Genomic DNA, 23624 nt, shown 5'->3' with positions numbered 1-23624 from the left:
TTTCAACTTCATATGAAATGTGCCTTTAGGGTCCATCTATAGATGATATATCTTGAATAGAATTTAAGTCTATGTAGTTAAAGAAAGTGTCTCCATAAAATATAAAAGCAAAGTTATTAACCAGTCCTGCCCCCCAAAGTGAATTCAGGCCATTTAGTCTCATGTCACATAGAGTTTTACATCTCTTTTCCATATCAGAAAGCATTTACAAATGTGGTAATGTTGATAGTTACCTGATTTATTAAAGATACATTTTCAGGATATTAATTTAGAGTAGGAAATAAAATTCTCAGAAGCAGAAAAATAGTATACCACAGAAGAATTAGTCACGTCTGATGTCATCATTATATGTATCTATAAATATGTATTATTTTAACATTTTATTTTAATACTTTAGGTGACTTTTTGTCCTAATGAATTAAGTAATTTATTTTTAATATTGATGAAGAAGGTACTACTTATCTCTGCCTTTAATATAATGGAGCATTTGTGCCTCAATGGAAATATGTAAACATAATTTAATAAATTTATGGACCCAGATCTTTGGTGAGCAAATTTATTTCACAAAGTAAATTACCCCTCTAGTTTATAGAATAATGTGAGTAGAGAGTGAATTAAAGCCTCCATAAAACTTACTTGTGGTGCTCTTTGCTTCAAGGAGAAAAACTTTCATTTTCTCTAAGTAGAGGTTTGGGTAATCTCCTTTGCACATCACCTTGGCTAGAATTTTAGCCAAGCTGTAAAGAAGTGAATTCTTACATGTCAGTATTCTGTAAAGAAATTGATCTGTTTGGATTATGCTATGATGCCTAAATAAGGAAAAAATACAAGCTTTGTCCATGATATATGTTTTTTGTTTTACTAATTAATATCCTCTTTAGTAAGGAAAATCTTACTAATATATACTCAGTTAGGATGCTATGCTTAATGAACTCAAACAAGGAAAATAATAATATGTTTGTTGAATTAAATGCACAAAGCAAAGCTTTAAAAATGAAAGATATTATTAAACATTTTCCTTTGTTCATTTCCATATGGACTTAAAGAAAATATGTACCTCTTTTAAAAGTTTTGAAGTTCAAAATCACCAACATCATAGACTTCAAGGAAGGCATTACCCTCTACTAAATTTACTCAAAAAAATTTTAAATATCATTTTTTGGCTGGGAGGACACAAAACAGCATTCAGGGGATATAGGGGTCACTCCCACTGATACTTGGCCACCAAGGCAGGCTGATGACTGATCAGGTCCATCGATGTTCAGGGTCCATGTGGTACTGTGGTATCCAGGACTGAACTTGAGTTCTTATGCATATCAGACCCTGGAATTCTCTCTAGCCTAGCATGCTTTTATTTTACAATTATTCTTATTGTCGTTACTCTTATTTGGTTTATGAAATGCACCTAGTTGTGCTCAAAGTTTCATCTTGGCTCTGTCACCAAAGATCACTCCTGACAGGGCTGCAGGGCATATGTGGTTCTGAAAATCAAACTCAGGTGGACTGTATGTGAGGCAAGCACTCTCCCTATTGTCCAAACTCCAGTCAGCACACTTTCCATTTAAGGAAATGTAAACAGTACTGGACTTGGACAATTTTTTTTCCTACACTGGAATTACTCAGTAATGGCAAATTTTGTTCAAAGATATAACAAAAATAATACTTTGAAATAATTTTAAGCACTTTGTAAAAATCAATATTTTTTCTTAAGTCAGTATTTCATAAACAATATATAATTAATGATATATAGAATATGTTAATCCTAGGGCCAGAGAATAGCATGGAGGTAGGGCATTTGCCTTGCATGCAGAAGGAAGGTGGTTCAAATCTCGGCATCCCATATGGTCCCCACAGCCTGCCAGGAGTGATTTCTGAGAGTAGAGCCAGGAGTAACCACTGAGCGCTGCCGAGTGATACTTCCCCCCAAAAAAGGAATATGTGAGTCCTAATTGCATCAATCTACAAAGGGGACAATCATTTGAGCAAAAATACATATTAATAATGTACTAGTGTTTCTATTTTCTAGTTATAAAAGTAAGGACTTTTACTACATTAAAGCACTTTTCCTGGGGCTTGCACTCACTGTTCATTTAAATCAGCATAAGAGTCTTTGTCCAGATTTTTGGGGGGTTCTTTTGGACCACACCCAGCAGCACTCAGGGCTTACTCCTGGCTCTGTGCTCAGAAATTGCTCCTGGCTTGGGGGACCATATAGGATGCCAGGGATCGAATCTGTGTCCATCCTGGGTCAGTTGTATGCAAGGCAAACACCCTACCACTGTGCTACCACTTTGGCCCTTCTTTGTCCAGATTATTGTTTTTTGATGAGGGGTTCTCAAGCAGTACTCAGGGAAGCCCCTGATGGATGAGCAATACTTGTCCAATCTGACCTGGTGGCTCAAGTCTAGTGCCTAACAGTGGAGATCTGCATGGGCCTGTGTGTGAGTCACCAATACTACTGCCAGTAGTGCTCAGGAGCTTGACAGGGATGGACAAGTGATACTAATGATTGAACTCAGATCCTCACCCTTCTTCTTTATAATATTGGCCACTATGCCTACATTGAATTGAAACACTGTCAATAAACTCAGTCTGACTCAATATGAAGCAGCATGACTTTCCTTGCTATTGGAATGCATTACTTTCTGACATGGAAAAGACAATAGAAAATAAATCTAAAGATCTGAGGATTAAAGTTATTTTTACTTATATGAGTAGGAGAAGGAGGAGAACAATTAACCATATATATATACTTTTATACAATAGCGCTCCACTTCCCTGTAGACTGCCAAGCCATTTCATTGAATTCAAATAATCTCATTCATTATAAATCCCCGCTTTCCTTTGTGGCAGGCACTGAGATTATGAGCAGGAGAAGAAATTCTGTTATGACAAGATTACATAAAGACTGAGTGTTTTATCCCCTCTCCCACTCTTCTTTCTAGACATCAAACTGCATAAATCTTTCATAGGCAATAAGTCAAATTATGCTTCAGAGTTTTATTTTCTATGATAGCATCTTCTAGAATGGAATGAGGTGTCAATAACATTTCCTATCATCTATAATTACAGCCAGACCATCCTGCAGGTGGGCCAGAGGGACAGCATATAGTGTGGGTGGGGTGTTGGTCTTGTATGCATCCTGTCTGCATTTCATATGGTCTCCAAAACCCACCAGGAGTGAGGCTTGAGCACCAGCAGGTGTGATCCCAAGACAAAAATGCTAGACAGTAGGCAATTGTTCCAGAAATATTTTTATTATATGTAATTTTCATTTTGGCCATGTTGGCTTACATATCTTTCACAGTAGTATTTTACATACATATTAACATTGAATCAGGGGAATTCCCATCACCAAATTTGTCCTTCCTCCACCCCCTTTCCCATCCTGCATCCCATATTTCCCATCCTCACCCCCCGGGGCTACTAGAGTAAGTGGTCCCATCTGTATCTAGCTTACTGCATAGTGCTCATATATCTGTTTGGTCCTGGTACCCTCCCTTATTCCCCCTCTATTTGAGAGGTAGAACTAGATAGTACAAATTATGTGGTTTTGTTTGAAGAAGAGAAAAGCAATAAAGTGGGGTAAAATCAATTAAGTCGAAAATGGGTGTAGTCCTGCAGGGGTCATCAAACTTTTTAAACAGGGGGCCAGTTCACTGTCCTTCAGACTGTTGGAGGGCCAGATTATAGTAAAAACAAAAATTATGAACAAATTTCTATGCACACTGCATATATCTTATTTAGAAGTGAAGAAACAAAATGGGAATAAATACAATATGTGGCCTGTGGGCTGTAGTTTGAGGACCATTGTTCTAGAGACTCTCAACCTCAGCTTGAGAGAGGACTGGAAAAAAGGAATTGAAATACCACAACAATACAGAAAGAAATATCAAATAAATATCCAATGAGCATTACAGCACTGAAGGTAAGAACTACCTAATAGTCTCGGTCCTGAAATAAAACTATGCCATAGCGCAAAAAGAAAGAGAAAGATAAAATAACATAAAATAAAATTGGAGACATCAACTTCAATATCTACACCAAAACAAATAAGTCCAAAAAATAAAAATAAATAAATAAATAGATAGATAGATAAAAACAATTATTTTGTGCCTTTTTTTCTTTTTCTTTTTTTCCTGCATAGGCATAGTAAATATTGGGGGCATTAGAGAGGAAATTCCCTTGGCCTAGGCAGAAATATTTTTAATAAAAAAATAGGCAAATCACTCCATGCTCTTGAATTTAGACAAGTTTAACTTACATATTTAAGAAGTAATTTATGATGAAGAGAGTTGTTGGCTTTTAAGCTGGTCTCACCATGTTAGCATCTAATGATGCCAACTCTTTCCTTATCACATATGGTCATCTACAGAAAACCAAGAGAAGTGAGAATTAATCCCAATAGGTGGGATGATGAGATTAGACTAACACTAAGTAACATGACCTCAAATTAGGCTTAATTTTATTCTTTGTACATGCTTTGATTTCTTAGATATTTATGACACATTTTATTAGGAATAAATATAACTAAGGGCTATGAAACTGTATTAGGTAGAAGCCTACAGAATAAACCATTATTAGCTTTTCATTTGCTGTTTCTCACAGTGAGGTCCTCCCTCCCTCGATTTTACATTCATTTTTATTGCTACTTACAAATTATCATTAGAAAGAAAGACGTTATTTTCTTTAAGGCAAGGGGCATGCATTTTTATATGGAAATTATAATGGTACTCAGCATATTTCCATTTTCCTTTTAGTATTCATTATTCTCTGATACATAAACTTGTCACATCTCAACATAGAATCATAGTGCACATTGTCATACTGGAATTGTAATCAGCAGAATAGAACTTGAGGAACTAAATATAAAGTTAAAAATGAAGAGGAACAGGGGCCTGAGCAGTAGCACAAACAGTATGGCATTTGCCTTGCACGCATTAACCTAGGATGGATCACAGTTCTATCCCCCGGCATCCCATATGGTCCTCCATGCCAGGAGCAATTTCTGAGTGCATAGCCAGGAGCGTCAGCGGGTATGGCCCCCAAACAAAACAAAACAAAACAAAACAAAACGAAGAGGGACAGGAACAGTGAAGAAAGTTCAGTTAACTACCCAAAGAAGAATCATTAAGGTTTGAGAGAAACCATGCCACCCAAATTCTTGGCTTTTAAGGAACAAATGTGCATGACACTGATTCTGAAGTGGTCCTTATTGAGGAATGTGGAGTTTGAACATGTCTAATTAGAATTGTTTGATAAAGTTGCTTAAATTTTTAATATACTTTTATATTTCCAAAACACTTAATTATAGATTATTATGTTTGTTTTATTGTAGAATAATGCAATATTTATAAGCATGTATTTTTGGTGGATTTTACTGGACCTTCTGAGAAAAATTAATGAGGAAGGCAGAATAGCCACCTTCTCATGTCTTCCCTCCTTCATACTCCCTCCACCATCCTCTCTCCTCACTCTCTTTATGCATCATTCTCTCTCTCTCCTTTATCCTACCACTCTTCTCCATTCTCCTTCTCTCTATTTTCCCTCATTCTTTCTTTTATTCAGTCTTTTATTCTCCTTTTTTCTACCTTCTTCCCAACCCCACTCTTCTTGCTTCCTCTCTCTTGCAGTCCTGTTATATTTCAGGGTTTTGTGAGCAGCTACCCTGCAAAAATTTCATAGACCTTGGTAAAAGATTGAGAAATATATATCAATAAATGTCTAAAGTAGGAAGTTATACTTACTTTCTTCAAATTTTCAGTCAAAGGCTATTAATTCTATCTGAAACTATCATGAGATTTTGAATACTCAGCAAGTAGATTGTATGGGTCATAATAACATTTATTAGGAAGTGACTCTAAGCTTGGGGATAAGTCATAGAATTAGATCACAGAGTATTTTCCAGTGATGCTCATGTACATTGTGTGGACATTCTTGGTTGGCACTTGTCTGTTTATATTCAGTATATTACAGTCACCTGAGGAATAAATGTAGCTGATTCTCAAGTCAGTGTATTTGTCTGATCCTTACTATATAAAATATTGATTATTGATCATTTGTAAAAATTGCTGACAATCAAAACTAAGATAAAAAAAAGTTAAATCATGGGATCTGAACACAGCAGAGAGAACATTTGCCTTTTATGTGATGACACAGGTTTGGCATCCCAAGACAACCAGGAGTGATTCCTGAGCACAGAGCTAGGAGTAACCCCTGAGCACTGCTTAATGCAGCCTCCCAAATAAAATCAAGATAAAAAATTAAATCTTAAAAAAATTAAGGACGACTTTAACACATTTTGTTAAAACGTTATGGAAAATATTAGTACTATTAGCACTGAGGCTTTAAATTTCAGTCATTATAATTCATTTCTGATATGAATAATTTTCTAAAATTAATTTATTAATTACAACAGTTAAGTATAATTATTCTACCTATTCAGGATTTTTATTATTAAATTTTAACACCCAGATACATTCAGTGGAGAGTAATTACCATAACAATAATTCAGCACACACATTCCATCTTGCTTGGTATTACAATATGTTCTCTAGAGTACTGTCTCTCACATTAATCAGTCATTCAGAAACTTATCTCTCTGTTCAGTGAGGCCTTCTAGAAGTAACTGAAAAAATAAGCTTTTTATTTTTCATTAGAGATGGCCTTGCTCTCATTTCCATTTTTTATTTTTAATAAAAGCATGGAAGAAATGAAGAGAAAATGAGAAAATGCAAAGATAAAAGGTTATCAAATCATAGTGGCTGAATACAAACACACAGATAATAAAAATAAAACATATGAGCAAGAAAAGGACTCTAAGTGCATTTTTTTTTTGATGCAAAAGGCCTGGATGGCCCAGCCCAGTGCTTCTTGGCCAGATGGTTACTGAACAGCTTTGTGCTGGACAGGTTGTTGCCACACTCAGTGGACCAGCTAGTGAGAACTAGGAGGAAATGTAGTAGAGCTGGGCCACATTCTAGAGACTTCCTCTGCACATATCACTTGTTTGTGGTTCTGTACACCTCAACACCAGTCTTGTAGAGTTGACATCTATCACAAACATACTTACAAAAAGAAAAATCAGGTAGCACTTGGTGTATGTGAGGAGTAGTCTCTCTTAAAAACTACTCATTTCTGGGGCTGGAGCATCACCGGGTGTGGCCCCAAAACAAATAAACAAACAATCAAAAACCTACTCATTTCATACACTCAAGTGAGAGACTTGACATTCTTATGGACTCAATCTCAATAGGAAGCTGATGAAAGAGCAGGTAGTTATGTCAATAAAGTGTCCACATTTTTATGTTGATTGCTTCATAAGACTTTTGTGGAAACTTTAAGGTAAAATAACACCCTTCTCTGTCATTATTAGACATCTTGAATTTTCTCCCATCAAATCTTGCAAATTTCTGCTCTGATGCACAACAAAAGAATTGAGTTTTTGTTACCAGTTGGCATAAAAGTTGTTAATACCATCAATGACATATTTTGCTTCTTTATTTAATTAGATTTGATAGAAATAATAAAGGCTCTGTACACCTGATTATACAGATTTCTATAAATATTTTCCTCAGCCACTTGATTACAATAGATAGAATAGACTCTTTGAGTGTATTCAGTTCCCACCACCTCTTTTTCAGACATAAGCTTCCTGGCATCCTTTCTGCTTTCTTTCAATGACTTTGCTCTACTAGATTTTTCTGATGCTTTGAATCCCCTTGAATAAAATTTTGCTTTGCATGCAGAAGAAATAGAAGCTCTACTGCAATTTTTCTTCTTTAAAATTAATTTATTTCTTTATTTTTTCATAGTGCCCCAGGACAGAACTTGTGAGGCTGAATTCAAGCCATTGAGTCACATCTCCAGTCCAAGACTATCTTAATCTCAAAATAATTCAGGAGTTTTAGCCTTCATGATAATTTCATGAAAAGAAAAACATCACTTTAAAATCCAGACATGGGCTAGAGGAATTGTACATTGGGTAGTGTGCGGCGACTCTTACATGCTGTGACCCAAGTTTTACCCCTAGCACTGAACACAGTTCCCTGAGTCCTACCAGGAGTGATCCCTGAGTGCCAAGGGTAGCCCCTGAGCACCACCAGGAATGGCCACCAATCAATCAATTCAACAAAACAGGTGTTGAACAGACACAAATAATACAGGCTCTGACTAAATGAGTAACAGAAGTTCTTTTGTTTTTCTTCCTGATTCAGTTCCCAGCATTCCATTTCATCCTCTAAGCCTGCCAGGAGTGAGCCCTGAATGCAGAGCCAGGAATAAGCTTTAAGCTATTGCCAGATGTAATTCCAATACAACAAAAGCAATAAAGATACAAAGATTTTCTAATGAATGTAAAAAATAAATTTATATTCAAATTAAAACTCTAAAAGGTAATGCTCTTTAATTAAATATGATGAGTAGATTGGTGGGGAAGAAGTGAAGGTGCAAACTTTAATATTAATTACAATAAAAACAAATACTGCAAGAGTGAGGTTAACCAGATAGCCACAGAAAGGTGCATGCCTCAAACCAATGCTGGAGACTCAGTCCAGATTGGGGAGCTTGTTCAGTACAAGGTGCCTACTCAGCAAAGTCTCACTGACTATATATGCACCAAACGTGCACAGGGGGCATGGGAGTCAGCACAGTGTGAACCCTTTTGATTTAGAAAAGCATTGGTAAGAACCCAAAAGAACCCACAAGTCAGACTCTGACCTTTGAAGAGAAAACAAAACTACTAACAGCTGCACTTTTCCCCACAAGCAGCACAGCAATAAGTGAACTGGGTTGTGACTCTGGGGGAACCCTGAATGGCCTCCCCTGCGGTTTTCAGTTGGTGCAGCTGAGACTGAGTTGGCCAGGAACCAGCTGGCTGCCCTTTCTCCAACAGCATCTCCGAGGGTAAGCAGAAGTGAGGAGGGGCTAACCCACATACTCAGGGAATATAAGTAATCTGCTAGACAAATCAGTTGAGGATAATGCACGAAATTGTGTGAGCCAATCAGCTATCATGTTATGGACCATGATGAATGATGAAGACAAGGTACCACTTCTGAACTACACGTTTCCATCAGTGGACTTGGCCATGGTCCTCAGATCGTGCCTCAGTTTTCTTACAGCACTCATAAAATTGGAGGGAGGACTCAAATCTTTTTTCGTTTGTTTTTTTTCTGTTTTGTTTTGTTTTGGGGCCACACCCCGTGACACTCAGGGATTACTCCTGGCTATGAGCTCAGAAGTAGCTCCTGGCTTGGGAGACTATATGGATGCTTGGGGGTCAAACCAAGATCCGTCCTAGGTCAGTGCGTGCAAGGCAAATGCCCTACCACTTGTGCCACTGCTCTAGCCCCAAGGGCTCAAATCTTTTCTTTCCACTCTGGCATCCTCTTTCCAGGACCTCAAAGACAGGTATTGCCATTGATACTGAACTCATTTCCATACTTGAGACTCAATGTCTCTTTAACTTGATTTGCTGCATGAGATAGCACTCAAAGATTTGTCCATCAATTTCTAGTTTTGATTCAGTTCAACTTAGAATGTAGGCACTCGTCAGGATCTTCAGGGTGGATATTAGCATCAGCTAGACTCGCCATTGTCCACTTTCCACCAGGAGAGTGCATCTCAGCAAGATGCCTAAAGAAACAAAAGTCAGATAAAACGCTTGTCGTTTACATTCTGAAAGTGTGCACTAACTTTATTTGTGTGATAGTCAACCCAAGGATATATGCTAATTATAATACACTAATCATTTTATCCAAGGAAATGAAGCTATTAAAATATTCAAAATGACAAGAAGAAAAGTTTCATTTGCACCGAGTTTTACCCAGAGAAATATGACAGAATGTGTTCTGGGCAATCAATCACAGTTGTCTGCAATGGTATTAATCACCTCCTGGGGCAGGCTGTTTGTCTTCTCATCATCTTTGAGGCTGGGATATTTAAAATGTTCTGCCAGGATGCGCTTCATGTAAATGAACCATATGTTAGAAGTTTACAGCGTTGCCAAGGTGTTGTTAAGGCTTGTTCAAGGTAGAAAGTTTTCCTCATTACGCTTATATTTCTTACTGAAGAAAAAAAATTCTCCAAATGAGCCCTTTATAGGACAGATGACACTTTGAAAGTTCAGAAAGCCAAAATAACACAGATATTTGTCACTGAAGTTTCTTTATCACATTGGATTTGTCAGAACACAGATATGAACAAAAACTGATTTTATTTTTTTTCTCATTCTCAGGAAATAATTACATCAAATTCCTGCTATTTGCATTGCTCTCCTTCTGGGAAAATCTGATGTGTATTCAGTGACTGTCATTAGAAAAATCAGCATTATTTTCATAATTATTTGTTTATATAATATCCACAAACTGACTTGTTATTCATTTTATATAATTGTTGAATTATTATTATATGGCTACTAAAATAATATTGGGAGTTCTTTTATTTTTTTGAGTGTGAAAATAAAACCATCCAACTGTATTAACATCTGTCTCCAGAGATAACTTAGGACCAAAAATTAGCGATTAACCATTTATTAGATATATTTCTAAGTGACACATCATAGCCCTAGTTGTTATATATGGGAGTGGTTTAGTTAATGATAGTTATGAGCCTTGAAATAAATAAAATAATTTTAGTGCAAAATAAAGACAGTTAATATAATTTCTAGAAAAAGACTGTCCTCAGAAATAAAATGTTCTGGATTTTTGGGGAGCTAGTTTAGAAAGCCAGTACTCATGCTTGGAGTTCCAGAGATCTGGGCTACCTCTCTGGTCTGTATGCACCCAACATGTAGTGGGATGGATCCCGGTGCACTGAGCCTGGAACAGTGTCTGAGTTCCAGACTGGCCCCTCACAACTTCCCTCAAAAATAACCTTTCTCGGGCCCGGAGAGATAGCACAGTGGCGTTTGCTTTGCAAGCAGCCGATCCAGGACCAAAGGTGGTTGGTTCGAATCCCGGTGTCCCATATGGTCCCCCTTGCTTGCCAGGAGCTATTTCTGAGCAGACAGCCAGGAGTAACCCCTGAGCACCGCCGGGTGTGGCCCAAAAACAACAACAAAAAAAAAACCAAACCAAAAAAAATAACCTTTCTCATGAAGGTTTTGGTATGGAAACAAAGGTTCATTTCAAATTTAAATAGATATTTTGATGGAGTTGGGGAAGTTCTATCTACAATTTTTATTTATTTTTTGGGGGGCAAACTCAGTGGCTCTGAGGGGTTACTTCTGGCTCTGTGCTCAAAAGTTACTCCTGACTGTGTTATCGCTCCTGTTTCACTCTCTAGAATTTTTCTATTGTCTATTTGATCTTGTGTTCAAGTGGTATATAAGACTTAAGCTTGATTAGTTGTCTTTTTTCATTTGATTGTTTTGTTCTGTTTCATTTTATTTCTCAATAATGTCCTTGTCTGGCTTTAAACTCAAGGATCAAGATAATACTGCTTTGCAATATAAGTTGAAAAATGTTCGCTTCATTTTGAATTCTGAAAGGGTTTATTTAAGATGGATAGATTTTTCTTACATAACTATTGATGGATATGGTCATCTTTGTAGGACTCAAGATTATGGTGACTATTAGAATAGATTATTTATAGATTAACTTTTAACATAAGTGGAATCAGCAGCTGTTTCATTTTTGTTTTTAAGTTTGGTGTTTTTTATTTTCTTTGATCATCAAGATCCTATACTTATGCTTTACAATTTAATATTTTCTCAGAGAAATGACTTCTAATTTAATTGATTTTCTCTATTGTTAACTTGATTTCTATTTCATTCCCCATGACATTTTATATTTAACCATATTTGGTAGGTCATATCTTACCCACTTTGATTTGGGGCAATATTTATTCAAATATTTTTAGTCTCTTCCTCTCCTGCTAAAAATTTCAGTATTTGCTAACATGATAAGCAAGAGAAAGAGAGAATATATTAGTTCTGAGGACAATAATTGGGTGGGGAAGGTGGACAACTCACATTTGGTATGAGCGATTAATTGAACTTCCAAGTGTGTTAAAATAAACCAGAGATGTGTAGCCTATAAAAGTAAAAGAGACTTTATGATTTTGTTTTTGGGGCAATTGCATGACTTTTGTTGTCTTTGCTTTTGTGTGTCTTACCTTATTTTTTGGTAGGACATAGTGAACTCTGTGTCATTATGCTTTTTCAGTATATATCCAAAAAAGAAAATCATACATCCTTACTCTTGAAAGGCATCATAAGTTGGATCTACAAAGGATTTCTGTGTGTTTAGCTGATTAAGAAAATTAGATCACAGTTTTCTTTTTTTGTGAGCTACTTCCTATAGAACAATTCCTCTCGATATTATATCAGTTGCTATCAATTTAGATTTTTTTTTTGTACTTTTGCCCAACATTTAGCATTGTTAGAGGATTTTGTGGTTCTGGGCATTGAAACTGGACAGGTTGCTAAAGAGTTTTCTGGTTTTTAGTTAAGATTTCATCATTACAATGCATTAATACTTCTAGGGATGAATAATATTTTGAGAACATCATTATCTGAATAAAGAAATTATATGGCATAGTTTATAGGATTAAATACTATTTTATTCCATATTTAAGATGAAGTAAAATAAAGTTACTTCTATAAAAGTTTATAATATGAACTTCATGCTGAAATATTCCATAGACATTAATCTTGAAAAATGTTTGTCTCTTTTTGTGTTATTGTGGGTTGCTTTTCTTGTCAATGTATATTTCTGGCCCTATCTGTTTTCCAGAGTACTCCAAAGCACGTTTCAGTTTGAGTAGGTTTGTGAAGAATTTGTTTGTTTTCAAGGAGTTTATTGCTTGGAGAAAAGTTGAAAATTTGGAAATAAAAGGTAAACTTTTCCTGCTCAGTTTGACAGGTCTATTATGTTTCAAATTTAGAAGAAACAATTCATGAGTTTCCTCAGATTTTCAGGAGCAGTGCACCTACTTAGCAGACATTCAGCTTTAAGGAATCAATTTGTTAGTGGAATTTTTCTCAGTGCAACTAACATCCAAATTTCTATCTGGAACAATTTGAAGTTATGAAGCCCTAGGCACATCTGCTGCTATGGGTTCTATGGTTGCGCTGGCAAATAATATAGGAGCAAGTCCTACCGAGAGATGATGCTAAGTGATGTTGTAACCATTATTCACATTTGATCTCATTTGATTGTTGCTAGATGGCACATACAAGTACATATCTGTAATGGAAAAGGGGAGATATCTGAGTGTAAGCACTTTACCAAGAATTACACAATACGTTACAACATTCAGTATGAACTCAGAACCCTGAATGCTAAAGTATATTCTGCGAAGAAACAATAAAATCTTTTATTGTACAATGATAAAGTCTCATCATTAAGTGAGAGTTTCTCCCCAAAGTAATTACAGCTGTGCTTATATAGACAACATTTTTCCCCTTTCAGATTACTGCTATGTAACACACACATTTCAAACCTTCTTCCATAGAAATATGAACAAATTTAGCAATGAGTATCAGTATTAATACATTTCAATCTGTTTCTAATTAGTGATCTTAATAGAATGTAATATTAACATCTACTCTGAACCAGTGTACAGTGACATATGGCTTCACATTTAACATATATTCATAGAAATATTTAAAATTCAGTTTGTTGATTTGTATAGTATAGAAAGCAGTGCCTTTATGTATAACCAAATAACTGATATTTCATCATTCATTAGTAAATAATCTATTTAAAATATAATCCATTATTTATCTATTAAGAATTATAATAAGCAAGTTTGAAACCCTGGCCTAATATGAGAGTCTTAAAAATCAAGTTTACTCATTAAAAAAGTTACTTCACGCACCCCTGTATTATTCTAAATATGTACACACATTTTAAAGAATGATATTTTAAGACAACATCGCCAGATTTCTAGGTTTTTGTTTGTTTGTTTGTTTTAGGTCTGCAATCGTCTGTGCTCAGGACTTACTCTTGGCTCTGTGCTCAGTAACACTCCTGGAGGGTCTTAGAGGACCATTAATAAGGATAAAATCCAGGTTGACCATGTGTAAGTCAAGCACCCTACAAGTTCTGTTATCTCTCTTGTCCCAGATGTCTGTTTTTAAATGCCTGAACTCTGAGGTGCATCACCAATGGAGTCACAGAGTAAAATGTAGAAACTATTTAGGTCTGTAGCAGATCTAAGAGAGCAAGGAATAATTTGTGTTTAAGAGCTACATGGCATTATAAGTACAGAGTATATTATCAGCATATTATGTCTTAATAGATTTTCTAATTTAAAATCAACAACCCAAACAGGGAGAAAAGATTCAGGTCTGCAGAACAACCTGTCAACTTTTTCCATAACAAAATCAGACTTTTTTTCTTCTAACTATCTAGACCTAAACTAGCTTATAATTTGAGAGCACCATGAACTCTGTAGCTCAGAAATATTACTCTTGGGGTCCTCTGACATTCCTTTCAAAAAGAATTTCCAATTTATTGTCATTGAAGACAAGTTCTTTAGAAGAAGAAATACCCACAGTTTTAAGGAATAACAAAGGAAAATAATGCCCATCTGCATTCTCCCTGTTCCCAGATGAACTGAGCATAAGGGCCATTGTTGAGTGTTGGCTCTTGCCACTGGAGAAGAGGAGAGGAGTACGTCTTGAATATACTTTAAGGGCTTAAGTACGACTAAGTAGATTATATCATCCAAATGAGATTTTACTGCTGGCTCCTCCTGATTTCCATGACAACTAGACCCTCTCTTCCTGTCAATAAAATGACATTAAAGTAATGGAAAGAACCAGAACCAAAATAATGGGTCTGTTCCTTCCACCATAGGGAGATAAACTGGTGACAACAAAGACATTTTGGTAGCTGGCTAGCTGGTTAAATCAGGAAGCATTGAGTTTTAATTGAACTCATTAAAAATGAAACATAATGCAATTGCTACATGACATAACAGGAAATGAGTTGAGCAGAATCCCTTGGACGTTTGTGGATTGAGCACATTGTCACCAAATCAGTGGCTTTCGTTGTGGGTAGGAGCATGAATGAGTCATGTTGAGGGAAGCAAAGGTTCCTATGGGTTCTGAGTGATACCATCTGTGGCTCAAATCCCAAAGTGCTGACTCCGTCTCAGGAGGAGAGACTCGTGCCCATCACAAAGAGCTGCAATGCAATTCATCCTGAAAATGTATCTTTTTTTTTATTTAAACACCTTGATTACATACATGATTGTGTTTGGGTTTCAGTCATAAAAGGAACACCACCCATCACCAATGCAACATTCCCATCACCCAAGTCCCAAATCTCCCTCCTCCCCACCCAACCCCTGCCTGTACTCTAAACAGGCTCTACATTTCCCTCATACATTCTCAATATTAGGACAGTTCAAAATGTAGTTATTTCTCTAACTGAACTCATCACTCTTTGTGGTGAGCTTCCTGAGGTGAGCTGGAACTTCCAGCTCTTTTCTCTTTTGTGTCTGAAATTTATTATTGCAAGAATGTCTTTCATTTTTTCTTAAAACCCATAGATGAGTGAGACCATTCTGCGTTTTTCTCTCTCTCTCTGACTTATTTCACTCAGCATAATAGATTCTGTGTACATCCATGTATAGGAAAATTTCATGACTTCATCTCTCCTGACAGCTGCCTAATATTCCATTGTGTATATGTACCACAGTTTCTTTAGCCATTCGTCTGTTGAAGGGCATCTGGGTTGTTTCCAGAGTCTTGCTATGATAAATAGTGCTGCAATGAATATAGGTGTAAGGAAGGGATTTTTGTATTGTATTTTTGTGTTCTTAGGGTATATTCCTAGGAGTGGTATAGCTGGGTCGTATGGGAGCTCGATTTCCAGTTTTTGGAGGAATCTCCATATCTTTTACTGAAATAAGCACACCATGCAATCAGCAGAGAGCAGGGGACCAGTTCAGACCCACTCTGATGAGATCTAGGAGGCCCTTGGAAAAGTTGTAGCATGTTTCTGTCTAGAGCATTCACTGTAAGCAACTGTTCTTGGAAGAAGCAGAGGGATACTATCCCTGGCAGAGCCATAAGTTTAGGGGCCTGAAGTTCAAAGCTTCTCAGATTGACTTAATGTCACTGCTATAGTGTCAATGTTTCCGATGCATATCTTCAGAGCCCCCTGTCAATTTTAATTGTGATTTGACTCTTCAGCACAGCTAGAATTTTTAATATGTCCTTATCTTTGTGGGTGAGTTTATCAATGTCCTTCATGTTTGCTTTGATAGCATGAGTCAAGTCACTTCATTTAAATTGTGTCCAACTTTTGGTCAGTTCAAAATCAGATAAGGTAGGTGAGAAAACCATGATATCTGTCTTCATAGGTATATATGTATATTTGTATGTATATATGCATACATGTACATGTGTATACATGTACATATATAGGCCTTTCTTAAGTACTAACTTATCCAGACAGCAGAAAGCTAAGGTTCAGTCAACTTCCTTGTCCTGAAACTTACCTTCCCCTTGGTCTAGATTCTACTTTTAAAAATGTATGGCCTCTTGCAGTAGCTATACTACATATTTTTGATAATTTTCCAGGTTCATAACTTGCATTATTTTGTCCAGTTTATAATAATTGACTGGAGATGATAATTATTAGGTTTGAGCATCCCAAGATAAATATATAATATTAAAATGAAAGACCCAGAGTATTTCATTTTCTTTAGAAGTCTAAATGAAATGGTATAAATATACTCATTGTAAGATAACTATTAGATTTTAAAAATCTAAAAACTTCCAATTAGTAAGTGAAATATGCACATATTTTTATCATGAATAAATTAGTTAAAAAAAAGAACAACAATTCACTTAGCCTGCACACTAACAGAAATAGAATGCATTGAGTCTCCACATTAAGTAAAATACACTGCAGTGAGCTGAAATATTGAACACTAAGTACTTAGAAGGCTGTTTATAAAGAGAGCAGGATAAATGCCATCGACATTCTCCTGGAGGAGGGAACATTATTGTGTGTATAATTGGCAGTTTATTTTTTAATTACTAATACAAAAATAGTTTGCTCAACTTTCATATGAAAAGGATTCTAGAAATTTTCCAATCAATCCTTTTATTTTAATTGAATGTGTTTCCTGATCTATTATCAGATAAGCAAACAGCATCCTATAAATATCCAATTTAATAGCACAAATGCAGAAAGTAAACATGCACAATACTTAGGCTGATTTGCAGGTGTAAAGGCATTATAACTTTTGACTCATGGATATTTGGTTTAAATATTTTGTAGTAATCTTGGTATGTGGATTTTAAATGATTAATCTATTTTAAACCAGATTATTATAACATGACCCTTTCATTCATATGCATGTGGTACTTCTCCAAGGTTTCAAGAAGAAAGAAAAGAAAGTCTGTAATTGATTATTATGATTATGTGAGCAATGCCAAATTGAATTCTGGCATGGAACAAATAGGATAGTGGGTAGGAAGCTTGCCTTGCACAAAGTTAAAATGGGTTCAATTCTTGACATCCTACATGGTCCCCACTTTTCCCTACTGAACCCTATGCTTTTAATAATAGGCACTGTAGTTATTTTATTTCTTTATCCAAATAATATGTATTTTGTGTCCTCAGCTCCAGGTTGATGTGGAAATAAAAATGATGAAAAGAGATATCCTTACGAAGAAAATACAAAGCTAAAAAGGTACCTCCAAAGGCCAGATATAAGTTAGTTCCATAAGATTATGCATTCAGGTGATTGTAGGGGCATCTGGCATAGGTGAAGGATTGTCATCTATGAATAACGTGTTCTTGAGTGAGATGTTGAGGAATAGTTCTTATAATTGTAGGGGAAAAACAAAACAAATCTCTTACACAAAACCAATTTTTAAAACAAATTAACAATAATTTAAATTTTTGTGAAGAAAAGTCACTGTGGGTCTGGGAATATTGTTCAGCAAAAAGATCATTTGCCTTATACAACCTGGGTTTAGACCCTGGCACCTTTTACGATGCCTTCAAGGAGTGAGGCCCGAGCACTAAGCCATAGGTAAGTCCTGAGCAATACTGTGTAGCACAAAGACCAAAACAAACAAATATCCAAACCCAGTGTGTAAGAAAGAAGACTTCACAGTGGTTTAAAAAGGGAAACTCATAGAAGACGAAACCTTTTCCATATTCTGCACGATTTCATTCAACACAAACAAAACATGTGTCCTATTTGGCTTTGGAAACAGGATAAGGACATTTTTTTCCTGAGCTTTAACCATGTTGGTACAAATAAAAACATGACTGCAGGCAGCTGAGTTTTATTGCTAAGTATAAACAACTATTATTTCTGGTGTTCGCTGCCTCTCACATCTGTGGTACAATGTTTTTCTTTCCTCTGGGCTAGGAGCAAGGTCAGTCCAAACTGCAAAGTTCAGACCAAGACACTGGTTGGAGTAGGATTGCTCTGTTTTGGAAAGGCTCAATAAACCAATGTCTGCTGAAAGAGGAGTCAAAACAAAGAAACACAGAGAAAAATGAAGAGGAGAGGAACACAGATAAAAAGGTTAAGTATATTCTACCACCAAGAAGCAGAAACTCTGAAGATAGAATGAAAATAAAAAGGGCCCTTAGGTAGGATTCATAAAACATCAGAGCTGGGGCTACCCCTTCTACCTGCTGAGTCACAGGAAAGGATGCCCAAGTTCTGGGAACCCCAATTTTTGGGGGGGGGGCACACCCGGTGATGCTCAGGGGTTGATCCTGGATATGCTCTCAGAAATTGCTCCTGGCTTGGGGGACCAAATGGGACGCTGCTAGCATGTGCAAGGCAAACACCCTACTGTTTGTGCCACCACTCCAGCCCCTGGGAACTCCAAAAATTTTAAAGGAGGATGATGATGCACTGGACTGAGTTTTCCTGTAGGCCTGTTACTAGGGAAGGAAAAACAGTTCAGTCCTTCCCAGAGGAGACACTAGCAATAGCTCTGGGCTGAATACCTGGTCGTCAGAATGTCAATAGAGGCAGAATATCGTAGAAACATCCTTGAGAAACTGAGTGGAATAATAGTCTTCTGACACATCGTAAGCTATGTGAGTGAGGTTGGGAAGATTAGAGTCTGTCTTCACTGCAAAAGTGTCTAAAAGACCTGATATGTGTAAAGAAAGGAACTTTAGGAGACTAAGAATTTTCCCTGTGACAACAGTCAGATAAACTTTGATGCGTTCAAAAACTTCAGGTCAAGTCAATTTGGAGAAATTGTACATGACCTTCTCCCCATAGCCCTTCTCTGCTGGAGAAGCCCACATTATCTCTTAAGCAAAAAAAAAAATCTCTTTCTCTGCCTCACTTTCTCTTGCTCTGTCCCTCTGTCTAACTCACTATTTCTCTTATACTCTCTCATTCTTCTCATCTAGTGAGCACGTTGTGTCCTCTGGAAAGGTTAGGTCGTTGGGGAGAAAGGTCATGGAGAGGTGGGGAGGATGGTTTGAAGATTACTGGACAATTTGGGTGAGGATGCTGGGAGGCGAAAGTTCAGAATCTATGATACTGTGCACAGGTCACTGATGTGGACAAAGGCATAGGCCTAAGTGTAACCAAAATAGGTGAGTTTGAAAGAGTGTCAGGAATTAATACTCAAAAGTTCAGTTTAATAAAGTAATTTCAAAGTTTTATGTGCATACACTTCCTAAATGTCACGGAGCATATGCAAAAATACACACCCTCCTGTTTTCAAATAGGCCCAGTTTTTCACTTGGGAATCAACCTGTTAGGGAATTACGATCTCATCGAAAATTCCAAATAATCAAATGCTCTTTTCCAAATTGTTATGCCTGTTACTTATAATAGATGATCTTTAAAACTTCAGAGCTCATTTAAAATTAAGCATAAGGAAATGGAAGTCAAGTAGCAATTGTTATTTAAGATAAAGGTTGAGATTGTGCAAATTATAATTTATAAAATCTAGGTCCTTTTCCTATCAAGATTATTGCATTAGTAGAATTTAGGATAAATGTTAGTTCAAAAAAAGAAAAGCTAATTCTAAGGGACTAGGAATAGGTTTCAGTTTTCTTTTTATGTTTTTTCTTATTTTTTTAAAAACTGTTCTTACTTAAACACCATGATTACAAATATGTTTTTAGTTGGGTTTTAGTTACATTCTGCTTCTATTGACCTTCTGAAGACCAGGCCTCCAGCACAGAGCTATTGCTAGTACCTCCTGTGGAAAGGGATGGACTGTTTTTTCTTCCCCAGTAACAGGCCTACAGAAAAACTCAGAGGAAATCTCAGTCCAGTGCATCATCAGCCTCCTTTAAAAAAAATTGGGGGTTCCTGGGGGCTGGAATGGTGGCACAAATGGTAGGGTGTTTGCCTTGCACATGCTAACCTAAGGTGGACCATGGTCCGATTCCCTGACGTCTCATATGGTCCCCCAACCAGGAGCAATTTCTGAGAGCATAGCCAGGAGCAACCCTTGAGCATCACCAGGTATGAACCAAAAACCAAACAAAAAAAATTGGGGTTTCCAGAACTTGGGCATCCTTTCTTGTGACTCAGCAGGTAGAGGGGTTGGTTAGTCCCAGCTCTGATGCTGCATGAGCCATAAGGGCTTTTTTTTTTTTTCATTCTATCTGCAGAGTTTCTGCTTCTCGGTGGAAGAATATTCTTAGCCTTTTCATGTGTGTTCCTTTCCTCTTCCTTTTTCTCTGTCTCTTTGCTTTGACCACTCTTTCTGCACCACCCCCTTTTCACCAGTGCAGTGTTTGAATATTTGTCTTGGCCTGTGGGGATAACGATCTGGGTTGAATCTCTGTCACATTAAAAAAAAATTTTTAATAGGGCTGGAGAGATAGCACAGCAGTAGGGAGTTTGCCTTGCAAGCTGCTGACCTAGGACCAATGGTGGTTAAAATCCCAGCGTCCCTTATGGTCCCCTGTGCCTGCCAGGAGCAATTTCTGAGCACAGAGCCAGGAGTAACCCCTGAGTACCGCTGGGTGTGGCCCCAAAACCAAAATAAGAAAAAAAATAAAAAATAAATGTTGATTTTTAAGATATGATAATGCAATATCTTTTTGTATTTACTTAAATAAAAAAATAATTATATTTACTCAAGTACTAAAGTAACCAAATTCCTAAAAGTGCAGAATTAAACCATGTCAAAAGCTGAATGTAATTATTTTTTAGCATAGACTGGTGAGCATGTCACATTCTATTCATAAAGTAGCAAGACTAAGTTGTATATTAGCATGTGATGGGGATAAAGAAGAAAAAAGAAAAAGTTTAAAATAGAATAGTCTCTCATTATTCTTATGTTTCCTTGACTTTTGTTCCTCTAGGACATCTGAAGATATTTAGTTTCATTGTTCTCTGAGTAGCTCATGAATATTTCAGTTCCAAATGGTTAACTGTTCTTTTTACTAGCCCATTTAAATTCCATCACAAATATGTTTTTATGTGTGTTGCTGGGAGACTTGGTTAGATCTTTTTTTTTAATGAAACAATAGACTATCAGGGGTACAATTACAATGTTTATTTAAGATTACAGTGACAGAGACAACACATGTTATCTTTAATGTTTAATAATAGACTAACCATATTATTTTAATAATCAATGAATAGTAGATTTAAAACATCAGTGACCATAAAATAGATTTGAATTAGATTACTCTTTACTTCTCTAAGAGATTTTCTTTATATCTCTTCAAAGAATTTCAAGACCATATGAAGGGTTTTGTCCTTGAACTCATTTGGGATTTTCTGTGATAGCATCTAAAATCAGCTTTGTGCATATCAGAAAAAAAAAACCCACCATGGATGAAAGATAACGTAACAACAATATTTTCATCTCTAAATACAAATTCTGATTCTCTTATCTCTTCATGTAATTAAAATGATTTTGGTTTAACAAGGAAGGTGCTATTATGTCATGTAACTATGTCCAGAAATAATTTTAATTAATAGAATTTTATTTTAGAAGTCTAAAAACTTAGAATATTTTTTGTAGAATTAATAAAATTTACTTGTAGAACCTGTAGAATTTGTAGAATTTAGCTGTAAAATTTGTAGCTTTGTAGAAGTAATATAAATACTCTAAAGACTTTTTAAAAATCCTATCACCACTACATGCAAGGCCTATCACAAAGTCACATGTTTCTACTGACTCACATAAATTCTACTTAAATATGAAGCAATAAATGAAACACTATCAATTTATATTTTTCAAATTTGGAGTTATAACATAACTAAGACTATAAAAAAAGTCACAAGAAATGTAAAGAAAGAATCAATAAAAGAGTCAGTAAAGTGGAATCAATGTGCATATTCCTGATGAACTCTGCTCTTTCCACTATGGTGGCCTTGGGTCCTTGGACTTGTTGATGGCTGAGTCATGTCATCATCCATTATACATCAAAATGACTTGTCAGCCTACTGGTTACTGAGATCAGAGGAAAGAGAACTAGAAGAGTTCAAACCTGAGGCTATAGGATCAAGAAAAATAGAAACCCATTTTCAGCATTTACAAAAACATTTTAGAGGTTACATATGTTCTTTCTTTTAATAACTCAATGATAGCAAATTGATCATCTTTTAATAGTTTGTTATACATTTGTTTTTTGGTTCGTGGCTCACACCCAGCAGCACTCAGTGGCTACTCCTGGCTCTACTCTCAGAAATCACTCCTGGCAGACTCGGGGGACCATACGGGATGCCGGGATTTGAACCACCATCCTTTTGCATGAAGGCAAATGCCCTACCTCCATGCTATCTCTCCATCCCCTGTTATCCAATTTTAAACAAGTATATTATATGCTGTTTCCACAGTGTTAAAATGTACATACTGATAAAATCAAAATCACTGGTCCCTACCATCCATCACCAATGTATCCATGACCCCCAGAATCATGTTACCCCAATGTGATCTTCCCACTTTTACTTACTACCACTTTTTAAAAGATCATGTAGCCCAAAGTCAAGAATTTGTTTTTATATTACCTTTATACATAGAATTAAAAAAATTATCAGTGTTGAATAAAATACAGTATTAAAAATAGAATGTTTTAATCAAAATGTTGAATAAAACAAGTCAGTGTTGACAATTATTTCATAAGGTCATACAAAACTAAATAAGAAAATGGGGCCAGAGAGAAAGCACAGTGGTAGGGCACACAGCCGACCCAGAATGAACTTGGGTTCTAATCCTGGAATCCCATATGGTCCTTGAGCTTGTCAGTTGTGACTTCTGAGCACAGAGCCAGAAGTAAACCTGAGTGCCACCAGATGTGGCCCATAAAAAATGGTTAAAGATTAGGGGCTGGCGAGGTGGCACTAGAGGTAAGGTGTCTGCCTTGCAAGCTCTAGCCAAGGAAGGACCGCGGTTCAATCCCCCAGTGTCCCATATGGTCCACCCAAGTTTGGGGCAATTTCTGAGCACTTAGCCAGGAGTAACCCCTAAGCATCAAACGGGTGTGACCCAAAAAACTAAAAAAAAAAAGTTTAGGTGCTAAAACCACAATGAGATAGAATATATTATCTGTAATGGAAAGAGAATATATATATATTATATATATATACATATATATATATACATATAAACACATAAATGTGAAAAATATATGCAAAATTTTTGAGTGGCTCAAGAATTCAACTATTTAAACATCAAGATGAAAGAAGGGGTTGAA

The sequence above is a fragment of the Suncus etruscus genome, chromosome 3 (assembly GCF_024139225.1).
Source record: "Suncus etruscus isolate mSunEtr1 chromosome 3, mSunEtr1.pri.cur, whole genome shotgun sequence".
NCBI lineage: Eukaryota > Metazoa > Chordata > Mammalia > Eulipotyphla > Soricidae > Suncus > Suncus etruscus.
The sequence above is the reverse complement of the archived record's forward strand: the minus strand, read 5'-3'. Positions refer to the sequence as shown.